The sequence below is a fragment of the Vombatus ursinus genome, unplaced genomic scaffold, assembly GCF_900497805.2.
Source record: "Vombatus ursinus unplaced genomic scaffold, bare-nosed wombat genome assembly UNPS02008996.1, whole genome shotgun sequence".
NCBI classification, from domain to species: Eukaryota; Metazoa; Chordata; class Mammalia; order Diprotodontia; family Vombatidae; genus Vombatus; species Vombatus ursinus.
The window spans coordinates 11,747,779-11,756,211 of NW_020948774.1; the positions used below are offsets into that span (position 1 = coordinate 11,747,779).

Below are 8,433 nucleotides of genomic sequence, written 5' to 3' on the forward strand. Positions count from 1 at the left end.
CACTCTCAGTTTTTCCTCTACTTCTCTTACTTGCCTCTCAAAATCCTTTTTGAGTTCTTCCATGGCCTGGGATCAATTCATATTTTTCTTGGAGGCTTTGGATGTAGGAGCTTTGGCTTTGTTGTCTTCTTCTGGTTGTATGTTTTGATCTTCTTTGTCATGACTCTTTTTGCGCTGCTTGCTCATGATCTCAGCCAATTACTTGAGTTATAGACTCTTTGTTAAGGTATGAGTCTGTTTCCAGTGTGGAGAATGTACTGTCCCGAGCTTCAGGGGTTTTGTGCAACTGTTTTCAGAGATACTTCTAGGGACCTGTAAATTTTCAGTTCTTCCAAGGTGCTATGATCAAGGGTGAGGTGTTTACTCCTTTCCTGGCCTGTGCTCTGGTCTATGAGCACTCTTTTCTGTCTTGGAACTGTGAGGAGGGTTTCCTCTCCACAGCCACTACAAGCTCTACCAGGTCAGTGCTCCTCTTCACCCCAAGACTGCCACACAGAACTGTGACCCAGATCCAAGCACAGGCAAAGCAAGAGAATCCTGCACCAGCAGAGAGATCCCTGCAATCCCCCTCTGATCAGCCACTCGATTCCTCCTCTGTCTGTGGGCTGGAAACTCAGGAGGCAGCTGAGTCCTGGGGCTGGAACCCCACTGTGCTTCTCTCTCTGTACTGCAGAAACAGACTTTTCCCACTGACCTAAGTTGTCTTTGGTGTTCGTGGGTTGAGAAGCCTGGAAATTGCCATAGCTGCCTGTGATTCAGTCCTCTCAGGCCTGCTCCAGGTTCACTGTGGCCTGCACGCCCACACCAAACTGTGATCTTCTCCCCGCCTGGCGGGATATACCTCTCTGATCAACCATCCAGGCTGTCTTTGGCTGGAAATTTGTTTCACTCTGTCTTTTTGTGGGTTCTGCTGCTTTAGAATTTGTTTAGAGCCACTTTTTATAGGTATTTGGGGGAGACCTCAAGCAAGTCACTGCTTTTACTCTGCCATCTTTGCTCTACCCCTACCCCACTTTGTTTTCTAAGTTCAGAAGTTCTATGTAGTTTTCTTGTATTATTTCTTGCATTATGTTATTTAGGTTTTTTGACTTGTTACATTCTTCGGGGACTCTCTAATTCTTGAGTTTTCTGTACACATCCTGTATTCAAGATGAATAGATTTTGTTTGTATGAAGATCATGTTGTTCTTGTTATTTTGACATTTATTTAGATTCTTTTCTTCCAGACTTTCCTTCATGTCTACACAGACATTTGCATTCACAACTAATTGTTCTCTTTTGTTTCTTTCATGAGACTTGTCACAGTGAATTCAAGTTTTTCTCTTTTGTCAATTTTTTTCTGCTATGCAGATCATAAACTCTGCTTTCACAATTCTTATTTCTTTCTTAAGCCATTCAGTAATATTCTGCTGTGATTCTATGCTCTCTTGGGAGCAAACAGTTCTCTGACTCATCAGGTATTGACTCATTTTCCTTTGTCTTTCAACATTTATTTATTGATATCTGGAATATTTTAGGTGATTTGGAGGCCACAACTTTTTCTGTTATTAATATCTTCCAAGTAGGTTTATCCGCTTATGTTCAAGGTCTTTAAACTAAATTTTCTTCCTTCTGAGACTTTTGGCAATTTGTCTTTTTTTCTTTCTTAAATACTCACAGTGCTCACTTTTTGGCTCTTGGAACTAGACCTCAAAGTCAGTTTAACTCCTTTCTATGCTGAGTAATTCATATTTTACTGCCTTTATAGTCTGTCTCAAGTGACTTTTGCAGAGACAAAACTGGCCCTAAGCTGTAGTCTAGTCCTGGTTAAACTCCACTGTGGCATAGAGCACTGCCATGTTGCTATCTCAAAATGCTTTAGTCCATAAATTAAAAGTAAAATTTTTAACAATGTAAAAAAAAATTTCAGAGAACTTGAGTTCAGATTCCATCTCTGCTACTTAATATCCACGTGACTCTGGGCAAGCACACCTTTCCCTCCGCATTCCCCCTGACACCCAAGACTCAGTTACCTCTAATTCTATGATCTTATAAGTTGACTTTGGGTTTTATTGTGTATCCTAATGTAAAAGTTTTCTGAGATATTTCAATACCTCATAATAAAGTGCTCATGAAAACTATGTGCAAAACAAAAGAAAACAAAACACTCTACCCCTAAAACACTATGGAAATAAGTACAACTCATTCCAAGGTTATCTTTCTTTCTGGTGAGGCAATCAGGGTTAAGTGATTTGCCCAGGGTCACAGTGTCGAGTGTCTGAGTCTAGATTTGAACTCAGGTCCTCTTAACTCCAAGGACAGAGCTCTATCCACTGCACCACCTAGCTGCCCCCCTTTCCTCCTTTCTTTCAGTAATTAGTCAACAATTATTTTTTCTTCTCACTGTGTGCAGGGTCTGTTGGAGGCTCCTCCACCATTGCATTGTTGCTCTTTGAACCAAAGTTGCTGTCATTGGTACCTTCTGCCATACTATCTTGCACTATCTCTTGGCAGAAGTAGATCTCCAGAAGTAGATGTTTCTTCTTCATTTTGCTGACTTTCTGCTATTTCCTGTGGGTATGTATCCTCTGTCTCCATTGGAATCTTGGAAGTCTGGTCCATCTGGGCATCCTCAACTGCAGCAGCAGCATTGGCAGGGCTTGTACAACTCTGATTGCGTTCTGCCTGCTCCACTGCTTCTTTCACACACACAACAGTGTGGTGACTTGTTCCTTTGCTTGGGCAATTTCAACTGCATTTTTTTTTCCCCATGTCCATCCACTTTTAAGCTATAGAACTCTTTGTGTTTATTGTTAAATAAATTTATGCTTTTTAAAGAGCTTCCTCTCCTTTTCCTGGTGATATTCTTCTATTTGTAATAGTTCAGCTTCTGCTTTTCTCTGGCAAACCTTTAAGCAAAATAAAACAAAACAAACAAAAAAACACCTGTTGTTTGAGAACCTGCCTTCTCTCTGTGGTAACAACTGAATGAATACCTGGCACTACACTGTCACTTAATATTTTACTTGATTAGATGGTGGTTTCTCTGGAAATGGGCAGTGGCTGTGTGGTTCATTGAAAAACCACCATCATAATCATCTCCTCTGGAGGTGGGATGCTCATATAAGGTTCTCCTCTCTCCATTTGGGACTTTCTTTGTTGATTTTCTTCTTCTAATGCAGCTTTAGCTCAAGTTTTTGCATTGATATAAGCATGATACGAAGGTGAATTATGACAGGTCTTCCTAGATTCGTTATACTCTAACTTTTCTGCATTGTTTTCATTCCAATATTCTTGTTTCTCTTTATCAGTATGGTATTATGACATCCCACCAATAATTTTGCTAATCTCATAACTTTAAGCCAGACTTGGAAGCCTTTCCTTGGTCCCAAGCCTTTCTGCTCCATCTCTGAGGTTTGTAGTTTTGGGAGTTTGGGAATTATAATTTCAGAAGAAGCTGTGACCTGGCTGTTTGTGAGCAGGTTTCTTCCCAGCCTATAATTTGTGTAGGCAAGATGGCTGTATGGATTGTATCCCACAAACCCCAGTGTGCTAGATATTGTGTTTTAGGAACTGGAGTGGGAAATGGAGGCATAGATAGTCTTTTTGGCATTGTGGAAGATTAAGTTTTCAGTCTCTTAACAATGAACTTGGGACAGTAGTCTATGTAGAATGGCTGCCAGTCCAACTCCTCTTCCTTTTCCTTACAATATCTCTTGCAGAAGATAAAGTAGAGAAATTCAGTCTTTAAAAAAAAAAACAGTGATTCAAAGGCATTTATCAAGCAACCACTGTGTGTCAGACACTATACTAGGTGCTGGGGAAACAAATACAAAAAATCAAGGCACAGACTGGCGTCAAGAAGAGTACATTCTACTAGGGGGATACAATAGATTCTCAAATACACAAATAATGACTGGGAGAATAAAGAAAGGGAGAATAAAGAAAATTTGAACTGATAATACTTGAATTGAACCTTGAAGACAACTAGGGAATATAAGAAGCAAAGGTGAGGAGAGACTGCATTACAGACATTGGGGAAAACTTGTGTGAAGGCACAGAGATGGGAGATGAAATGCAGAGAAAAGTAAATGGACCAGTTTTATTGAATTGTGTTGTGTGAAGAAGAGTGTTGTGTGATATTCATCAATATGGTTAGACCTAGATTTTGAAGGGCTTTAAATTCCAAATAGAACAAGTTGTACTTTATCCTGAAGTCAATAGAGAACTACTGGAGTTTTTCAAATTGTAAACAACATGATCAGACTAACCCTTTAAAAATACTAATTTGATGTATGTTATAAGGATGGATTAGAAAGGGGAAAGACAAGGAAATCAAGGGAAATCAAGTAGGAGACTATTTCAATATTCCAGGTAACAGACAATGAAGGACAAAACTACTGTGGTTGTACTGAGAGTAGAGAAAAGGAAGCATACAAGATGTTGAGGAATTGGTATTGCCAAGACTTGGCAACTGATTGGATATAAAGGTGAGTGAGAGTGAAATCAAGAATGACTCCCAATATGTTAACTTAGGTAACTGTGATATTGGTGATACTATCTATAGAAATAGGGAAATTAGAAAGAGAGAGACTGGTGTGTTAGAATGAAGGTAAATGTTTTGGACATATTGATTATGAGATATCTACAGGACATCCACATTCTGAAATATGGCAGGAAGTTGGAGATGTGGGACTGGAGGTCAGTAGAGAGGTAGAGGATGGCTACATAGATTTGGGAGTAGTAGGGACTACATCCATGGAATCCATGGAGATTATACTTATACTCTCACCAAGAGAGAAAATGTAGAGATAAAAGAAAGGACCCAGGACAGAGTCATCAGATACACCTTCATATGGGGATCAGGGTGTGGATGATGATATTGCAAAGTACACTGAAAAAGTTCAGACAGGAATAGTACCACAATAAAATAGTGTCATGAAAAGCAAAGGAGGTGAAAATATCCAGAAGGAGGCAATGTTCAACAATATCAGACACTTCAAAGAAATCAATAAAGATGAGGATTAAGAAAAGGACATTAGATTTAGTAATAAAATGATCATTGTTGATCTTGAGTAAAGTAATTTTAGTCAAGTGGCACAGAATGAAGCCAAATTGCCCAAGGCTGAAAAGTGACTGGGTGGTAAGAAAGTGCAAGTAACAAGGCTAAAGAACCATTTTAGGAGTTCATGAAAGAAAAGAGTGCTATAAGATCATAACTTGAAAGAGATGGCATGGTAAATTGAAGGGATTTTTTAAAAGGGTTTTTTCTTAAGTTTGGGGGAGTTCTTGGAATGGTTAAACAACTTAAGGAAGGAGCCTAGTGGACAAGAAGAAATTGAAAACTAGGAATAAAGAAGGGATGAGTGAAGGTACAGACTTCTCAGAGAGGCAGAAAGGATGTATAAAGAGAGCAACATTGACAAGGAGAAGGGCCACCTCATTTTCGAGACTGGAATAATGGAGCAGAGAATAGGGGAGGATGCAGCAATAATTTGAAGAATGGAATTGGAGAAAATGGGGCTTGGGAAGGATGGGCTTAATTATTTTCTTTTTTGAAGTTAATTTTCTTTTTGTTTTTATTCTGAATTTGACAAACACTGAATCAAATGGGTATTTGCGCATACATAGTAGAACAGAGGGGCAGCTAGGTGGTACAGTGGATACAGTGTCAGCTCTAGAATTAAGAAGACCTGAGTTCAAATCTGGCCTAAGACATTTACTTGCTGTGTGACCCTGGGCAATTGACTTAACTTTATTTTCCTCAGTTTCCTCATCTGTAAAATGTGCTGGAGAGGGAAATGAAAAACCATTCACGTATCTTTGCCCAGAAAATCCCAAATGGGGTCATGAAGAGTCAGACATGACTGAAAAATGCCTGAACAATAACAAAAAGTAGAAAAGAAAGCTGCTGGTCTCTGTTACATAAAGCTTTTTCTTCTAAAACATATACTAAGGAAGCCAAGATGGTGGAGTAAGAAGGTAGTTGCTCTCATTCTACTTCATTGACCTATGAAAGCCCAGATAATATAGACCCAGGAAAAACTATGAGCCATCAAAAAGACAGGGCACAGCAATCTTATAGCTCAGGAAGCTCGGAGGATTAACAGGAAAGTCCCCTCTAGCTGTGGGGGAGGCGGAGCAGCACAGGACTGGAGGCGTCTCAGCAAGTCAGTGGCAATCCCCACCTCAGCATACCAGGGGGAGATCCTGAGACTCATGTTGGTGGAGCAGGCAAGTGCCAACACCAGAAAACCCCCCACCCCTCAGAGCCTCAATATAGGCAAGGGAACCAGTAGACACCAGCTTGGAAAACTACCATGGGCAATGGCATTCACCAGTAGCCAATTCATCTGGTGTCTCAACACAACTCTAGGAAGCACAACTCCAGAAGGCAAAGCTCCAGGCTGACAAACATCCACCAGCAGTGAAACATCACTGTGCAAGGCCTGGGTGAGCAGGAACCAAACATTCAAGTGTAAGGTCTGGGTGAGCAGGAAAGGTAGCTTGGGTAAGTGCCCCCTTTGCTCCAGCAGGTGAACTCAACTTTTTTTTTTTTAAGTCAGGAAATAGGCAAACACCATAAATAAAAAGTAGAAACAGAAAATGATAGATTCTTATTTTGGGGAAAGGGAAGATCAAGTCACAAATTCAGGAAAGAACAACATTGTCAATATACTCATATCCAAAACCTCAAAGGGAAATATGAATTGGTCTCAAACCCAAAGAGACTTCTTAGAAGAACTTAAGGATTTTAAAAGTTAAAGAAGAAAGGTAGAAGAAAAATTGGGAAAAGAAATGAGAGGTATGCAAGAGAGAGTCAATAGCTTGTAAAAGGAAGGACAAAAATTAACTGTAGAAAACAATCCTTAAAAAGTAGAATTGTCCAAATGTAAAAGGAGGCCAAAAATTCACTGAAGAGAAGATCTCTTTAAAAAGTAAAATGGGCCAAATGGAAAAGGAAGTACACAATCTAATAGAAGGAAACAACTTGTTAAGAATTAGAATGGGGCAAGTGGAAGCCAATGATTCTATGAGAAAGCAAGAATCAGTCAAACAGAAACAAAAGAATGAAAAAATAGAAGAAAATGTAAAATACCTCATTGGTAAAACAATTGACCAGGAAAATAAATCCAAGAGAGACAATTTAAAAATTATTGGTATACCTGAAAACCATGAAAAAAAGAGCCTGAACAACATCCTTCAGGAAGTCATCAAAGAAAACTGCCCTGAGGTCCTAGAACCAGAGGGTAAAATAGTCATCTAATCTAGCTAACTCTATAGGTAGTAGGAAGAAAAAGGGCAAAGAAAAGAGAGGGGGTGAATAGAAGGGAGGGAAGAAGTAGAAAGGATAAAGGAGAAGAAGGAGGGGGCTAATAATAGGGAGAGCAGACTGAGGGAGGCAGTGGTCAAAAGCAAAACTCTACTGAGGAGGGAAAGGGAAAAACGAGAGAGAAAAGCATAAATGGGGTGGGGGGGCAAGGATGGAGAAGAAGACGCAGATAGTAATCATAACTGTGAATATGAATGGAGTGAACTCTACCATAAAATGGAAACAGCAGAGTGGATTAGGAACTATAATCCTACCATATGTTGTTTACAAAAAACACATTTGAAGGAGGGGATACACACAGAGTAAAGGTGAAAAGCTGGAGCAGAATATATTATGCTTCAGATGTAATAGTAAAAAAAAAAAAGTAGGGGTAGTAATCCTGATCTCAGACAAAGCAAAAGCAAAAATAAATGTAATTAAAAGGGAAAAGGAAGGAAACTACATCCTAGTAAAAGGTACCATAGATAATGAAGTGATATCATTATTAAACATACATGCACCAAGTGGTATAGCATCCAGATTCTTAAAGGAGAAGTTAAGGGAGATACAGGAAGAAATAGACAGCAAAACTATACAAGTGGGGGACCTCCACCTCCACCTCTCAGAACTAGATAAATTGAATCACAAAATCAACAAGAAAGAAATTAAGGAAATATATAGAATTTTAGAAAAGTTAAATGTAATTGACTCCTGGAGAAAACTGAATGGAGACAGAAAGGAATATACCTTTTTTCTCGGTGGTATGTGGCACCTACACAAAAATTGACCATGTACTACAGCATAAAAACCTCATAATCCAAAATCATCAGCATTTCTATATATTACCAACAAAGCCCAGCAGCAAGAGATAGAATGAGAAATTCCATTTAAAATTACCTTAGACATTATAAAATATTTGGAAGTCTACCTGCCAAAACAAAACCAGGAACTATATGAACAAAATTACAAAACACTTTTCACACAAATAAAGTCAGACCAAATAATTGGGAAAATATCACTTGCTCATGGGTAGGCCAAGATAATATAATAAAAATGACAATTTTACCTAAATTAATTTATTTATTTAGTGCCATACCAATCAAACTACCAAAAATTATTTTATAGAGCTAGAAAAAACAATAA

General features: G+C 38.9%; 1 pseudogene; it reads right to left on the bottom strand.

Annotated features, from left to right (window-relative positions):
- Positions 1–2,365: 2,365 nt before the first annotated feature.
- Positions 2,366–3,591, bottom strand: LOC114034391 (annotated as a pseudogene).
- Between the last annotated feature and the right edge of the window lie 4,842 nt (positions 3,592–8,433).